This window comes from Chelonia mydas, chromosome 3, assembly GCF_015237465.2.
Source record: "Chelonia mydas isolate rCheMyd1 chromosome 3, rCheMyd1.pri.v2, whole genome shotgun sequence".
NCBI lineage: Eukaryota > Metazoa > Chordata > Testudines > Cheloniidae > Chelonia > Chelonia mydas.
In genome coordinates, this window is record NC_057851.1 from 169,817,477 (window position 1) to 169,835,239 (window position 17,763).

At 42.7% G+C, this 17,763-nt stretch overlaps 1 protein-coding gene and 1 long non-coding RNA gene across 6 annotated transcripts in view; one reads left to right on the plus strand and one right to left on the minus strand.

The window, feature by feature from the left end:
• PRKCE (protein kinase C epsilon) overlaps nt 1-17,763 on the plus strand; it is a 507,167-nt gene that overhangs the window by 137,410 nt on the left and 351,994 nt on the right. The gene's annotated exons all lie outside the window — the stretch shown is intronic.
• LOC122465211 lies at nt 9,195-10,431 on the minus strand. The gene is made up of 2 exons (XR_006289881.1): nt 10,163-10,431; nt 9,195-9,239 (listed from the first exon to the last, which is right to left on the minus strand). It is a non-coding gene; the product is annotated as an uncharacterized LOC122465211 (long non-coding RNA).

Here is a 17,763-nt window from a genome sequence, read left to right on the forward strand (position 1 = left end):
TTAGAGCAAGACAAAAGTGGTATAAAAAAGGAAAATAATGAAGTGATCAACACACAGCTCATCAAAGTACCAACTAGGATCATTAAAATAAAAAAGTGGGTGTACCAAAAAGAGAATACAGTAAGTTACCTGCAAGCAGAAAAACTACTAATTCTCTAGAGGCATTTGATTTAACTTTGTAGAAAGCCTCACATAGTCATTTGGGCAACAATGTGATGAATGTGTTGATTTTTGAGGCATTTCATCTAACTCTGGATACTTGCTTTTGAGGAACTACAAAATAACTTTGTTTTTTGGTGTGTGGTATGTATTTTAAATTCCCTTTGTATGTAAGAATGAATGAAATCCTCTGTGCATTATTTTTCACACTTGAGATGCCAATTACCTTATTTTGGACAAGCTTTTATAAAAGGAATATTTGCTTTGAAGAGGAAGGAGACTCTTTTGGTTAAGGTATTGGTCTGAGACTTAGGAGGTCTGGGTTCAGATCCCAGGTCTGCTGTAGGTTCCCTGTGTGACCTTGGTTAAACAGGATGGTCTCATTGTGTGATCACTCTGCACAGAGATAAATAACTGCCCCAAGCTGCACAGCAATGGAGAGTTGTATCCTGTGAGTTATAATTCCACCATAAGAATGACCATACTAGGTCCATCTAGCACAGTATCCCTGACCATCTTGGCTAATAGCCATTGATGGACCACCTATCCTCCATGAACTTATCCAATTCTTTTTTGAACCCACTTATATTTTTAGTCTTCATAACATCCCCTGGCAATGTGTTCCACAGGTTCACTGTGTGTTGTGTGAAGAAGTACTTCCTTTTGTTTGTTTTAAACCTGCTCCCTATTAATTTCATTGGGTGACCCCTGGTTCTTGTGTTATGTGAAGGCATAAATAACACTTTTTCTCTACACCATTTACAATTTTATAGACCTCTATAATATCCCCGCTTAGTCGTCTCTTTTCCAAGATGAATACACCCAATCTCTTTAATCTCTCCTCATATGGAAGCTGTTCCATGCCCTGAATAATTTTTGTTGCCCTTCGGTACCTTTTCCGTTTCTAATATATCTTTTTGAAAGGGGGCGACAAGAACTGCACACAATATGCACGGTGTGGCCGTACCATGGATTTATATAGTGGTGTTATGATATATTCTGTTTTATTATCTATCCTTTTCCTAGTGGTTCCTAACTTTGTTATCTTTTTTGACTGCCACTGCACATGGAGCAAATGTTTCCTTGCTCCCATAGATTCTTCCATTCTTAGAAAGTTGGAAGCCTTGTGGCTCCATTCATGCTATATGGTGCGTGGATTTGCTGGGTAGCGGGTACCTAATCCTAATTAGTGTATAGAAGGCTATTTAAAGGATATTATTAGTGGCCATAATCCTTCTGATATATTGGGCTTCCCCTGTTTCGTAAAGACTGAGTGCCCCCAGTGTACTCCGTTTCACTTACTCACTGTTAACCGGGCACATTAGCAGCCCCATAACAGTGAGAGAACCGGAAAAGCCAGCTTGGAGGGGCTTACAACATAGACAGGCCTAAGTAGATAGGGGCTCCTGTGCAACACATCATATTTACTGCAGAGGTGGGAAAACAAAGTGTGCAAGAACCCACAGCCATACCACGGCTGATTTTTCAAAATATTGCACACAGTGTTATGCCCCATATATTATCTGAGGTTTCAACTGGACTTGTCATTCCTGACTGAAGAAATATAAGAAACAAAGCTACTTTTACAAGTCAGCTGTACTTTATTTTCTACTTTGTTTAAATCTCTAATGTTTACACGAACTATAACTGTTTCAGAGCATCTAAATCAGTGGAACGCTTGGCAAGCTGTAAGAAGCAAAGCTGTTTCCAAGAAGGGGCACGTTGTTTAAATATTTGGTGCTAGTTCTGTTGTTTTTACTCTTGTGGTTTGTGTATCATTAGATATTTATTTTAATATTAATGTTTATTGTAAAGCAATTTAAAAGACATTATAAAACTCTTTAAGCCACTGTTGTGTATGTAAGTGCATTGGGGGATATTTGTGTAGAACCAGTGGTGCTTGTTTTTTGTTTGTTTTTTTTGCTTTCATCTTCATAACAACCACAGAGGATTTGTGTATAACACTTGAAGGTTGCATATTCCTGCTTGCATGTTAACTTGAGCTGGTTGAAAAATTTCTCATTCTGGTATTTTTGGACAGAAAAGGGACACATTTTGTGCAAAAACTTTGAATCTGCTCTGTCAGAATTTTTTTTTTAACCCACTCTGGTGTGAACCCACGACAAGGCATTTTAATGGTGCCTCGTTATTTATAGTGAATTGTAGTACCTAGATATAAGGGGATAAATTCATTCCTGATTAATTTGGTGGGGTGAATAGGTATGCATTTTGTCCATATGGGTCAAGGTTTTCAAATAATTTAATGATTTTTTTGGTGCTCAACCTAAGACACCTTTATATTCAAAAAATACTGAATACTCTTATGCACACGTCCCGATAAGTTGTTAGAGGATGAGCATCCAGAAACAGAGGCACCCAAACTAGTCACTTCTGAAAAGCTTGGTCCTTGAGTTCAGACAAAAAGTACTATAACATGAAAGCAGTCGCTCAAACTGGATCAAGTGATGGAAAGCGTTTCTAATACCTAGGAATGAGAGTGGCTCATTTCTGAACTTGAAATTTTCACACTTCAAGTCCTTTTAGCTTAGCTTTGTTTTTAAAACGTAAATCAATTTCCTGTGGCTTTGCTTGCTGCCACTGCACAACTGTGTTTTATCTCCACCTTGTAAATTGCAATATTATACGATTTTGTGCTCTGTGTGTGCCTGTGATTCTCCCCTTTCCCAGCATCTTCCAGTCTTTTCCCTGAGTCGAAACAAGATACTTCAGTTTGTGGCTGATGCTCGTGCTTCAGTTTTGTTCTTGGTTTTATTGCCGCTCTTTAGTTTTTTTGCAGGAGCACCTGTCTGTCGTACTGCATTCCCTGCTTTTCCTGGGGTGGGCCAGAGTGACAGTGAATGGAAATGGAGGAAACATAATTAAGGCTGCCTCTTCAACTGAGGATCTCAGTCTGTATCCCTTGTTTCTCCAGGTTGGCTGCAAGCAGATTAGGACCTCTGTTGTAAATTAACTACAAGTTTTGTAGAGTCATGTCTAAAAGCCTGAAAGCCATGAGTGACATCTCATGGGATCTGCAAGTTAGCAGTTAACATTGGGGGGAGGGATATCTCAGTGGTTTGAGCATTGGCCTGCTAAACCCAGGGTTGTGAGCTCAATCCCTGAGGGGGCCATTTAGGGGTCTGGGGCAAAAATTGGGGATTGGTCCTGCTTTGAGCAGGGGGTTGGACTAGATGACCTCCTGAGGTCCCTTCCAACCGTGATATTCTATGATCTTGAGCTTTGGTTTCATGGCAGGAGAGGTAACTTACCAAAAGTTTAACTTTGTTTTAGCCTTCCTTTCAGAGACAATAGTTCTCTCTCCTAGACACACTGAACCAATGTACTTGGCCCGTGTCAGGGTAATCTGACTTCTTGCCAGCCTAGCCTGGCCAAGCCAACATTTCTATGGAAAAATCCCTTTCAAAAATACATGCAGTTAATAAACAAATTTTGGAGTCAATCTCTTTTATAAACCAAGGCAATCCTCTCTGCAACCAAAAGCTGGGAAGGGATATTTCTGATGTCACAAGGAAGGATTAATATGTATGAAGTACACTTTTACTGAACATCTGAGTGACCGCTTTACCTCATCTCAACTTCATGATTTCCCATCAGTTATTTATACACTGCCTTTGAAGATTATTTTGCCTCATTTAGGAAGGATTTGAATTTATGCCACATCGGCCGTAGAGCTCCCAGCTGTCAATCTAGCGGAATTGCGAACCTTCAGAAAAAATCAGCATGTTTTCTTGTTTCCCTCACCTTTGCTGTAATAAGGTTGTGTGGGTACTTGCTCTCTTGAGCACACTTTTGTAAAGTACACCTGGAGGGTAAGGGAGTGCATGACAAAGGGAAAAGAAAGGAGTATTTTACCATAGAAGAGAAGAACAAAAATGTGCTATATATTAAACAGGAAACGTTGCTTTATCATCTAATAAAGTTTAAGCCTTCATACTAAATCCACAACAGATCTAGTACAGGAGAGAGAGAGATGAAGAAGTAAATGATTGTTCATTGACACGGATTTTATGTAGACAGAGGTGCTTGTGAAAGCTGCCAGTCAGCCCTGAAGACTGGATCCATAGATCCAGTACAGTGTGGGCAACTTCCCATGTTGCCCTGGCAGTGTATTTCAGCTATCTCTAGTCAGAGGAAATAACTACTCTCAACTCTGAATTGGAGTAGTTAGGTCTCCCTGTCCAGCTAGTTCCTGGCCTGCTGAAACTGCCAACAAATATGCCAGTTGTGGCTTTGGTTTATGAGATGTGAACAAATGCCCACGAAACTGGATTGAAATCATCAGATCATTTCACGGTTGCCACCAGATGTTAACTTTCAGTCATTTTTAACTCAGGCAAGATTCAAACCAGCAGTCTGTATTTTAAAAGCTCAGTATTTTATCATCAGCTCTGCAGGCAATCCAGCCCCAACCTGGTTGCCAGCTGAGAAGTATATACTTTTTAAAAAAAATGCATAAGCCAAGAAAAGAAACATTTGAAACGATTGCGTGGAGCTGGAGAATGTTACAGCTACACGGCAGCTAATTATTTCCTTCCAGTTTGGGAAGTGACACTGCACTAGTGGCAGTGCAGTGAGGAACAGACTTTGAAAAAGCTTTGTGATGAAATTGCAGGTCAATTTTTACCACATGATGTAAATTCCTTATTCTGAAATCATCTAACCATCTGCTTGGGAAACTGTTTGCACATTGAAGATTTTCTTTTCCTTCTCTAAATATATTAAACAGATGTGTTTCAAATGAGTGGCTTCATGCAAACTTCTGTCTTGCATGTTGTTTCGTCTGTTTCTTCCCCAAGAGACGTGTGTGTGCACGCGCGTGCAATGTGTGTGTATGTGTGTTTTCCCCTGTGGTGTTTCAGGTTGTCTTAAGGCTTGTATAGTTTTTGTGTGCAGCTTTAACTATACCTCTATAGTATGGACACAGTGAAACCAATATAAATGTGCTTATATTGGTATAGCTTATTCCCACAAGGGAAGAAAAATACCTTTATACCAGTATAGATCATCTTTACACTGGTATAATAATGGTCAGTTAAAAACCCCATCCCTAACTGAAATAATTATACTGATACAAAAGCTGTGTAGAGCAGGTTTTAGCAAAGTTCCCTGAACCATTAGTCTAAGGTTCTGTTGACTTTTCTGAATAACGTGTTTTATTCTCATGAAATATTGTGAAGATTTCTGACTGTACTGCTGTTATCAGTTTTTTCTAATCATGGTTGTGGATTTTTTTAACAGTGCTCTTAACTGATTTTTGTGGGTTATATTTGTGTGTGTATGTATGTATGTATTAAAATGTATAGTACCATATTTAAAGACTGAAGGAAGAACAAAAGGAGTTTCCCCAAGGACGTCATGGCAGCGATGGCACCTAAATATCTATAATCCTTCTGAAAATGAGATTTTAAGGCTCCTAAATCAGTTCGGTATTGCACAGCAACACCTGAATACCTTTATATATCTGGGTCCAGGAGTCCAAAAAGTATTAAAAATTGTATTATGGATAATAGTAATTTGTTTAAATAAATAAGAGCTTGGGAGGGATAAAAACCCATAAGCTCTGGGGCATAAACTGTGGAGGGTTGTGTTATGAGGAAACTTTATCTGCGGGACGCTTATCCAATAGCTGCCACTGCAAAGTATTCTTCTGAATGTGCTGGCACTGGCAACTGCCAAAAGGCAGGATACTGGAGCAGATGGATCACTGCTGTGATCCAGTGTGACAGCTTCCTGCCTGATTCTGTGCCTGATTTCCTGTCCACAGTTTACTTCCTTCCATTAACCATCCAGCAACCCCCACCCCACCACCCACTGTGACTCTCCCCTTTCCTTGCCAGTCAGTGTCTCCCACCGGTCTGATTGCTCTCCTCCATCAGCTAGAACTCCCATCTAGTTCACTTCAACCAGGCAGTAGCCCCCAAGCAAATTTATCCCCCTCCCCAGATGTACTAGTTTAGAGGTTACTAATACTCATTAGGAATGTGCTGTGGTGGTGAAATAATAGCACGAAAGCCTAGATGTAAAGGCAGAAAGAAAAGCTCTAAGGCTCTACACTACAAAATTAGGTTGAATTTATAGAAGTCAATTTTTTAGAAATTGATTTTATACAGTCGATCGTGTGTCCCCTCACTTAAGACCATTAAGTCGGCGGAGTGTGTCCACAGTACCGAGGCTAGCGTCGACTTCTGGAGTGTTGCACTGTGGGTAGCTATCCCACAGTTCCCGCAGTCTCCGCCGCCCATTGGAATTCTGGGTTGAGATCCCAATGCCAATGGGGCAAAAAAATTGTCGCGGGTGGTTCTGGGTACATGTCGTCAGCCCCCCCGCCCCCATGAAAGCAACGGCAGACAATCATTTCGCGCCTTTTTTCCTGGGTTACTCGTGCAGACGCCATACCACGGCAGGCATGGAGCCCGCTCAGGTCACCGTACGTCTCCTGGGTGCTGGCAGACGCGGGACTGCATTGCTGCACAGCAACAGCTCATTGCCTTGTGGCAGCAGATGGTGCATTACGACTGGTAGCTGTCCTTGTCGTCTCCTAGGTGCTCTTGGCCGGCCTCGGGGTCGGTCGGGGTGCCTGGGCAGACATGGGTGCTCCTGGCAGACTTCGGTGAGGTCTGTCAGGGGCGCCTGGACATAAATGGGAGTGACTCTGGTCATTCTCTTCTTTAAGTTTTGTCTAATGGAGATTCAGTCCTGCCTGGAATATTGGCAGAGGGATAGCTCAGTGGTTTGAGCATTGGCCTGCTAAACCCAGGGTTGTGAGTTCAATCCTTGAGGGGGCCATTCTGCCTCAGGCTGCTCTCCCAGCCAGCAGCACCATGAGTACCCAGGAGACGAAGACAGCTAGCAGTCGTACTGCACCATCTGCTGCCAGCCTACTCCTTGCTCTTCCCTCTGTGAAAGCAACGGCCGACAATCGTTTCGTGCCTTTTTCAGTGCGGGCGCCATATTGTTGTCAGCATCGTCATCTACCCGCTGCTTCCGCTGCCACTCTGCTCTTGTGCTCTCCTGCAGATGCCATACCACGGCAAGCATGGAGCCCGCTCAGATCACCGCGGCAGTTATTACTGTTCTAAACACCACGCGCATTATCCAGCAGTATATGCAGAACCAGAACCTGCAAAAGCAGGCGAGTAGGTGGTGGCAGTGCTGTGAGGAAGTGATGAGGACATGGACACAGACTTCTCTCAAAGTACGGGCCCCGGCAGTGTGGACATCATGGTGGTAATGGGGCAGGTTCATGCCGTGGAACGCCGATTCTGGGCCCAGGAAACAAACACAGACTGGTGGGACCGCGTAGTGTTGCAGGTCTGGGATGATTCCCAATGGCCGCGAAACTTTCGCATGCGTAAGGGCACTTTCATGGAACTTTGTGACTTGCTTTCTCTGCCCTGAAGCGCCAGAATACCAAGATGAGAGCAGCCCTCACAGTTGAGAAGCGAGTGGCGAATGCCCTGTGGAAGCTTGCAATGCCAGACAGCTACCGGTCAGTCGGGAATCAATTTGGAGTGGGCAAATCTTCTGTGGGGACTGCTGTGATCCAAGCAGCCAATGCAATCACTGAGCTGCTGCTGTCAAGGGTAGTGACTCTGGGAAATGTGCAGGTCATAGTGGATGGCTTTGATGCAGTGGGACTCCCTAACTGTGGTGGGGCGATAAGGATATGGGTTCCATCTATCTTGGCACCAGAGCACCAAGGCAGCGAGTACATAAACTGAAAGGGGTACTTTTCAGTGGTGCTGAAAGCACTGGTGGATCACAAGGGACGTTTCACCAACATCAGTGTGGGATGGCCGGGAAAGGTACATGATGTTTGCATCTTCAGGAACTCTGGTCTGTTTCAACAGCTGCAGCAAGGGACTTTCTTCCCAGACCAGAAAATAACCGTTGGGGATGCTGAAATGCCTATAGTTATCCTTGGGGATGCAGCCTACCCCTTAATGCCATAGCTCATGAAGCCATACACAGACAGCCTGGACAGTGGTCAGGAGCTGTTCAACTATAGGCTGAGCAAGTGCAGAATGGTGGTATAATGTGCATTTGGGCATTTAAAAGCACGCTGGCGCAGTTTAATGACTTGCTTAGACCTCAGCGAAACCAATATTCCCATTGTTATTACTGCTTGTTGTGGGCTCCACAATATCTGTGAGAGTAAGGGGGAGGCGTTTGTGGCGGGGTGGGAGGTTGAGGCAAATCGCCTGGCCGCTGATTATGCGCAGCCAGACGCCAGGGCGGTTAGAAGAATACAGGAGGGTGTGGTGTGTATCAGAGAAGCTTTGAAAACCAGTTTCAGGAATGGCCAGGCTACGGTGTGAAAGTTCTGTTTGTTTCTCCTTGATGAAAACCCCCACCTCTTGGTTCACTCTACTTTCCTGTAAGCTAACCACCCTCCCCTCTCCCCTTCGATCACCGCTTGCAGAGGCAATAAAGTCATTGTTGCTTCAAATTCATGCATTCTTTATTAATTCATCACACAAATAGGGGGATAACTGCCAAGGTAGCCTGAGAGGGGTGGCGGAGGAGGGAAGGACAAGGCCACACTGTACTTTAAAACTTATTGAATGCCAGCTTTCTGTTGCTTGGGCAGTCCTCTGGGGTGGAGTGGTTGGGTACCTGGAGGCCCCGCCATCGCGTTCTTGGGCATCTGGGTGAGGAGGCTATGGAACTTGGGGAGGAGGGTGGTTGGTTACACAGGGGCTGTAGCGGGGGTCTGTGCTCATGCTGCCTTTCCTGCACCTCAACCATACGCCGGAGCATATCAGTTTGATCCTCCAGTAGCCTCAGCACTGACTCCTGCCTTCTGTCAGCAAGCTGACGCCACCTATCATCTTCAACCCACCACTTATTATCTTCAACCCGCTACCTGTCCTCGTGTTCATATTGTGCTTTCCTGGACTCTAACGTTGTCTGCCTCCATGCATTCTGCTGGGCTCTTTCAGTGTGGGAGGACTGCATGAGCTCAGAGAACATTTCATCGCGAGTGTGTTTTTTTCGCCTTCTAATCTTCGCTAGCCTCTGGGACGGAGATGATAGGGGGAGAGTAGAAATATTTGCAGCTGCGAGAGGGAAAAAAAGGGAAATTAGTATTTAAAAAGACACATTTTAGAGAACAATGGGTAGACTCTTTCAGGGTGAACCTTGCTGTTAACATTATATAGCACATGTGCATTCAGTACAAGGTCACATTTTGCCTCTTATTTTGAGGGTCTGCTGGTTTGGTGTGAGAGATCACACATGCAGGGCCGGTGGGCAACAGAATTCGGCAGCCATGGTAAGCCACAGTCTTTTGGCTTCTTTAACCTTCATAACATGTGGGAATGGTTTCAAACAGCAGCGCCCTCATTTCCCGTACCAAACAGCTGTTGGGTTGGCCATTTAAAATGGGTTGGCAATTTAAAAGGAGGGGCTGCGATTTTCGGGTTAACGTGCAGCACAAAACCAACTAACCCCCCTTACACACACCCAATTCTCTGGGATGATCGCTTCACCCCTCCCCCCACCGCGTGGCTAACAGCGGGGAAAATTTCTATTCAGCCACAGGCAAACAGCCCAGCAGGAATGGCCACCTCTGAATGTCCCCTTAATAAAATTTCCCTATTTCAACCAGGTGACCATGAATGATATCACTCTCCTGAGGATAACACAGAGAGATAAAGAACGGATGTTGCTTGAATGCCAGCAAACACCAGGACCATACGCTGCCATGCTTTGTAATGCAATGATTCCCAATTACGTGCTACTGGCCTGGCATGGTAAAGTGTCCTACCATGGAGGACGGAATAAGGCTGCCCTCCCCAGAAACCTTTTGCAAAGACTTTGGGAGTACATCCAGAAGAGCTTTCTGGAGATGTCCCTGGAGGATTTCCGCTCCATCCTCAGACACATTAACAGACTTTTCCAGTAGCTGTACTGGCCGCAAATTAATCATTAAACACGCTTGCTTTTAAACCATGTATTATATTTACAAAGGTACACTCACCAGAGGTCCCTTCTCCGCCTGGCGGGTCCGGGAGCCCGCTTTGGGTGGGTTCGAGGGCTGCTGGCTCCAGGTCCTGGGTGAGAAACAGTTCCTGGGTCTCGGGGGAAATGGTTTCTCCGCTTGCTTGCTGTGCGCTATCTTCAACCTCCTCCTCATCTTCCTCGTCCCGAAAATGCGCATCCCTGTTGTGGCATAATCCATTGATGGAGTCAAATCACAGGGGTGGGGTAGTGGTGGCTGCACCCCCTGGAATGGCACGCAGCTCATCATAGAAGTGGCAAGTTTGGGGCTCTGACCCCGAGCGGCCATTTGCCTCTCTGGTTTTTTGGTAGGCTTGCCTGAGCTCCTTAAGTTTCACACGGCATTGCTGCGGGTCCCTGTTATAGCCTCTGTCCTTCATGCCCTTGGAGATTTTTTCAAATGTTTGGGCATTATGTCTTTTGGAATGGAGTTCTGATAGCACAGATTTGTCTCCCCATACAGCGATCAGATCCCGTACCTCCTGTTCGGTCCATGATGGAGCTCTTTTGCGATTCTGGGACTCCATCATGGTCACCTCTGCTGATGAGATCTGCACTCACCTGCAGCTTGCCACGCTGGCCAAACAGGAAATGAGATTCAAAAGTTTGCGGGCCTTTTCCTGTCTACCTGGTCAGTGCATCTGAGTTGAAAGCGCTGTCCAGAGTGTCACAATGGATCACTCTGGGATAGCTCCCGGAGGCCAATACCGTCGAATTGCGACCACACTACCCCAAATTCGACCCAGCAAGGTCGATTTCAGCGCTAATCCCCTCATTGGGAGAGGAGTACAGAAATCGATTTTTAGAGCCCTTTAAGTCGAAGTAAATGGCTTCGTCGTGTGGACGGGTGCAGGGTTAAATCTATTTAACGCTGTTAAATTTGACCTAAACTTGTAGTGTAGACCAGGGCTAAAATACTCTTCTGGCATAACCGATGAGATGAGGTGTGAGGCTACCGTATAGGTTTGGCACTGGTACTTAGCAGTAATGCCTTCCTGCCACACCACATACGTTTTTTGTCACTTCGATATCCATAGAGAGTTCGCTTCCATGTGCAGCTCTTGCTTCAATTATACTGTAGAAGATCATTCTCTTTTTCCAGTAGAAGAAATGTATTTACTATATATTGTTTTACCCATTGTGCTAGATGCTGTACAAACACATAGTAAAAGACAATCCCTACCCCAAAGACCCTCTAATCTAAATAGATAAGGCAGACAAAGGACGAATATGATCCCCATTTTATAGATGGGGAGCTAAGGGATGAGGAGTATGGTGACTTGTCCTAGGTCACACTGGAAGTCTGTAACAGAGCTGGAAATTGCACTCTGATTTCCTGAGTCCCAGTCCAGTGGTGCACAAGACAATCTGTCTCAGTATAGGCAGAGAAGTTCTTTTTTATTTTATGTATTTATTGTATCCTGCAATGAGTTCAAAAACGATTTCCCATAGCAGCCTGGGGGACTCTTGCCACAGTAAGTCATGGTAGATCACATCATTAGCTTGTGCAGATGTACTGAAGACCCATGATATCCAATTTTAGTATATTGTATCTGGATTTCAATATATGTGTTAATAAATAGGTGTGTGTGTGTGTGTGTGTGTGGTTGGGTTTTTTTTTAAAATTGATTTCTGAATGCTGTGATTATTCAAACTGGGTCTTGTTTTCACTGGCTTCCTCTTTTCTTTGTTATGTCTGGTACTGAGAAATGTTTGATCTTTTCTATAGGTCATATTTGAATTTTTGCTCGATCTTTGATGTCTTGTATATTCTTGAGTTTGAGTGAATAAATTATAGAGCTTACCATGGCTACAATTTCTCAACTTCTTTATATTGCTGTGATCGGATACTGGGCAGCAAACTGTGAAATGTCTTCATAATTATGAGGATCAATTTCAAAACTCTTAACATTTATGCTGACAGGCAGCTCTATGATCTGTGTGGCAGTGCATTGCTAAATGGGAGTTCTGACCCATGTCAATATTTCCCAGAGCTACTAAGAGCTGTAAGCAGTGTGTAAGATGTATATTTAGTTTCTGTGGGAGGGGAACTCTCCTGCATCTTGCCAGTGTAAGGAGATTTATTGGCTGGTTCGAGAAGAAGTCATATCCTGACCAGAGGGAAGGACACAGAGCTATAGGGTGAGAATAGAAGAATAGAGGACAAATAGGAGACATTCTGGAGGCATTTCCTCAAAATACCAAATATGTTTATGTTCAATAGCTTGTTTTAAAAGTCAAAAATATGTTTCTCTCACAATTAAGTAGGTGGCCTGTGAAATCAGTTCTTCTGCAGATAATGTAATTTAGCAATCAGACTTTTTCCCCTCTCAGTTTCCATGTTTGATGCCCAAAGGGCACACTGCAAAGCCCATCTAGTTAGGGAGGTTTGGTGGGGATTCAGGACTGTGTGCGAAGTTTGTGGGAATTGAGGTGGAGACACTTAGTTTTAGTCTGGCTGCTTTGGTGCAAAGAAAAGCTTGTTTGATGCTACTGCTGTTTGTGTCTTTATTGTATTGCAGAGTTTTTACTTATTTATCAGCAATGCCTAGAGTCTGGTAGAGGGGTCCTTTTATGTTTTATATGTTGAAATTAAAATTAAAACATAGTAAAATCAGATTGTTTTGCTTGTTCCTGAGATGTTTTAAATTTTGGTATCTAATAAACACACAGATGCAGGTCTCTCACACAGAGGTTTTTAAGGCCTGGCTTGTCAAAGTCCTGGCTGGGATGATTTAGTTGATGTTGGTCCTGCCTTGAGCAGGGGGTTGGACTAGATGACCTCCTGAGTTCTCTTCAAACCCTTTTCTTCTATGATTCTATGATTCTAATAGCTATAAACAAAATCACATTAACTCTTAAATTATTGGAAATGAAAATTTTAAATGGCTAATTTACTTTTCATAGTTTATATGAAGTGCAGATTCCCTTTCTGGATCTAATGCATTATAACACTGCTGCAATATCTCAATCACAGACAGTGCATGGGAATGTTTAAATCTGCACAGAAAGACTGTTTTTGTTCATGACGTTGCATATCCCTGCTCCTTTTTTCTGGCTGTGGTAGAGACGTTTTTTTAGGACCTGACCTACTTGTCAGGATCTCTTTAACCTGTGCAAATTAAAATCCTCAGCTTCGTGGTACCATACATTGAACTCCACATCAAACTTCTTCCATCAAGGGATTCTGGAGTCATCTTAATCAATGGGTGGAACATTCTGAACTTTGGAGGGTGTATTTTAATCTGGAGGGGGGATTTTGTGGTTTGGTTATTTATACCATGCATTACCTTTTTCTTCCCTTTTCTCTTACTGCTTTTTTAGTAACTCTTCTTCCATATGCAGCTATATGTCCATTTAGGCCACCAGTGCCTAATTTTGTGAGATCAACCTGAATGGTTTTTGGGATGTTGTCAGGTCCCATACTTGCTGTTGGCTAATTAATTGGCTAGTTTTATAGCACTTTGGAAGATAGAAAAATGCTGTAGAAGTGCTTTGGGGATCATATTATGTTACTGCAGGATAACATATAGCCACAATCTCATCAGCTGCAAAATGACATTGCATCGTATGATGACGACGACAGTGTAAATCTCACAACAGTGCCACAGCTGACTTTGTCACACTAGTACAAAGTTAAAGGTGGGAACCATAATAACCATCTCTCTACTCTGATATTTCTGACTGGGATTTTTTCTTGTGCCTGATGGTGGCCGTATCAGAATTTACGGTAGCATTTTCAGAAGCATCTTTGAATGGGAGTTGTGCTTTCAAGTCATTTAAGGTTTATCCACACTGCCGCTGGGAGCGAGTATCCCCGCTCAGTTAGACAGATTTGCGCTAGCTCAGCTTGAGCTAACGTGTTAAAAATAGAAGTGAGGTTGTTGCGGCTCTGGTGGAGATTTGGGCTGGCCACTGACCTCAGACCCAGGGCGTTGGGTGGGCCTGAGAACCCAAGCTGCTGCCTAAGCCACCATGTCTACGTTGCTATTTTTTAGCCGGCTAGATAAGGGAATCTAGCCACAGTCTGTCTAACTGAGTCAGGAAGCTCACTCCTAGACATACCCGTCGACGCTTGTGACAAACTCCACCCTTAATTTATTTTTGCTGTTAGAGTATTAAACAGAGACTCCTGTTTTTAGCTTTTTAAGTAGAAAACAGAAGGTAAAATCTGTCAAAATCTTGTTGCTACACAACATAAACCCAAGGACAGATGGAAGTTTCCATTTTCAGTCATTCTTTTTTAATCACGACAAATATATTTCTTATATTTATGCTGTTTTTCCTGTGACTGTTGAGTACTGACCTCAGTTTTGAATATGATTGTACAATCCAGAGGTTTGTTGAGTATATTCCATTAGCATCATATATTATAAAACACAGTCTCAATCACCCAGGGAGGAATGAAAGGGACTGGTTACAAGACTCTCTTAGTAAAACTGACAACTGGCACAAAATGCTCTTGCAACTAGGGATATTCTCTCCCTAACGCAAGGTAACATTTTAATTTTGGTAAACTTTGGAGAACAGGCTGCAAAGCACTTCTGCTGCTTCCCATTACACTCCTTGTCACTACTATGGGTAGTGAGAGCCACTGGGGAAGAGATCTTGTTGCTTTTAAGATCGCAGATATTGTAATTAACTAAGCAATGCGCAGGCATCATACAAAGAGATTACATGAAAATAATAAATGTATGCACAAAATTGCAAAAAGAAACTAATCTAGAGTTATATGAGTTTTTCCAGGTAACCATCCTATGCAGGTTTTTTCTGAAAGGAGATAGTGGCATTACTTGTAATGCAAGAAGAAACCATTCTGCTTTTTATATGTTCAGTAGCGTTATTAGTATATTTTGGCTTTCAAAAATCCTACATTACAAATATGATCATCTGCAGAGTCAAATCACGTGCTTAGTTTATCCCATAAGCTGTCCAAGTATTGGATAATCCTTCAATGTCACAAAAAAAAATTTCAGTACAAAGATTTTTTTTTTCTGCTGCTGCTTCATTGCTTAGGTCCATTTAGTTTTTACTGCTTCAAATGGACCACAAATCCCAGTCAGCTGTGAGGTTGAAAGCTTTCTTACGTACCCTGTAGTGTTCAGTAACTTATCTCGAAGACATCAGAGTAGAACTGATCCCAACATTAGACTGTTAGCTAGTTGAGTTATGGGAAATGTTGTTATGGGAAATGTGTACAGTCACTACCCCTTGAAGACCTAAATGTTATGTCATCACCTATTCTTAGATTTATCTTTCAAGAGCCAAGTTAGATTTTAAATAAAAATAATGCACCTAATCTTAGATGACATGCTTGTATTGTACATAAGTGACTTCAGGATGATTGTCATAGTCCATGCTTCTAGGGCCAAATTCAAACCTGTTTTAAGCAGATGTAGGTCCACTGATGTGAATGGAGTTGCAACTGCTTTACATCATGTCTGAACTTGCTCTTTAAGGTCCGATTCAGCTTTCTGACTGTATCACTGTCAATTTGGGTGGGGTAACTCTGTTGAAGTCAGAGAGGTCACTCTTTAACCAGTGGAATTATTCAGGAATTACCAAGAGTGAAATTTGCTGCTCAGAGCTTTTTCATATTTAGATGAAGCATCAGTGCATCCCAAATCATTACATCCAATCTTCTTGGAGAAGTGAAAAACTTTCTTAAAGAAACCCCAAATTAGGAGCATTATGCCTGGGGTTTTGTATTTTTTTTCAGGGCTGGGAACCATACAGAACTAAGTAGCTCTGCATAGCTTCAGTCTGAAATCAGGAAAAACATGGGGCTACTGGCCAAGTTTTGGGCTTATCTGGAACTCAGCACAAAATTCAGGAGATGCAAACTCACAAACTAAAACTAGTGGGACATAAACTTGCACAAATCCCTGTGAGCTCAGATTGAGTTTCAAACTGCTTTAGAGCAGCCTAAAAACTGCCATGATTTGGAAATGCTTGGGGGAAGGGGAAGGAAGTGTTCGATCCTTGATTCTCCTGTATTACTCCTTGAATAAGGAGAAAAATTGGCTCTGAAGTATGTAGCCAATATAGTTGTGAAAACATTACTTAGATGTCAGTGGCTAATGTTACAGGAAGACAGGATGTGCATGTTCTGAATAAGTGAAGCTTAAAGGAAAAGTAGGAAGGATGGTCTAGTCAGTGTATATGGCACTAGTCTAGGCCTCAGGAATCCTGGGTTTGGTTCCTGGCCAAGCCCCAGATGTCTTGTGTAACCTTGGGGCAAGCCACTTAATCTAACTTGTGTCTCCATTTCCCATCTATAAAATGAGGGTGAAACTCCTGTACCTCACAGCTCTGTTGCAGATAAAATCCATGAATAATTGTGAGGCACTTGACAGCATGGTGATGAGTGCTATATAAGTACCAAAGTAGAAATGATGATATGCTGAAATTTGGGCATGGTTTCAACAGGTGTATGTGGAAAGCAGGTCTGTTTTTGTGAACAGCTGCTTTATTTTCCCTGAAACAGACCAAGTCATATGTTTTATTCATGCCTGGAATTTTTCAAGATCATTGCTCTAATGCAGCTATTGTTTCACTTTATTTCCACATCAGGAATAAGGGGGCTATTAATAGAATATATTTAGAAAACAGATATGATTCATCTTACTCTGCACCTACTACTAGACACTTTAATTGATGCCATGAAATTGGCTTATGCAGGAAGCAAAGACAAATCTGTTTTGGTGGTGTTCAAACTCTTCTCTAATGTATTTTTACATATGTTTTTGATATGTGTTGAGCTCATAGTCTGCGCGGCATAGGACACAATATAGATTTAGTCCTTGGTTATAACAAAGTTCAGCTTGGATCGACTCATCTCTGTCACTCAGGCAAGCTGTGTTCACACCTTGGTTTGCTCTCTGCTACCCTGCTTTTTCTTTTCATAAATGACTTCTCCGAGCATCTCCCTACACAGAAAAATGCTCCAAGTCGTAGTCAAAGATGCAAACATATTTTAGCCAAATGGAAAGGTCAGGTTCATACCTGCCATGAGCAGGTGTAACCCCCATTGCATTCACGTTGTGCCCACTGTTACCTGAATTGAATTTGATCCATCAGCAACTGCTTCTGGAACTACAGGGGACATTGGTGGCCTCCTGCAAGTGTCTTTATAGGCATTTGAAAAAGTTGCTTTCAAATTTGCACTTTGCTTAAAATGATGCAAGTAACTGGTTTCTACACTGTGTAATTGCAACGCACACGTTTTTAGACAGCATTTCAAGATCACTTGATAGCTTTTTGCATTGCTTTTTAGGTGATGTCAGGATACGGGAATATTTTTTCACTAATTGTCCACCAGGTTCAATTTAAAGTGAGGCTTTTGGAGTTGAAAGCCCTGTATAGCTTTGATCCTAGCTCTCTGAGAGACCACCTCTGTCTAATTTAGTTGAGGTCTTCACACTCTCATCAATGTAGTCTCTATGCAATGAAATATAAACATTTATGCCAGCATATAGTGGAATTGCCAATAGACACTGCTCTTCCATTTCTGGGATTATCCATGAAGGGCCTGATCCAAAGTCCAAGACTCTATAGGTATGTCTGTACTGCAGCTGGGAG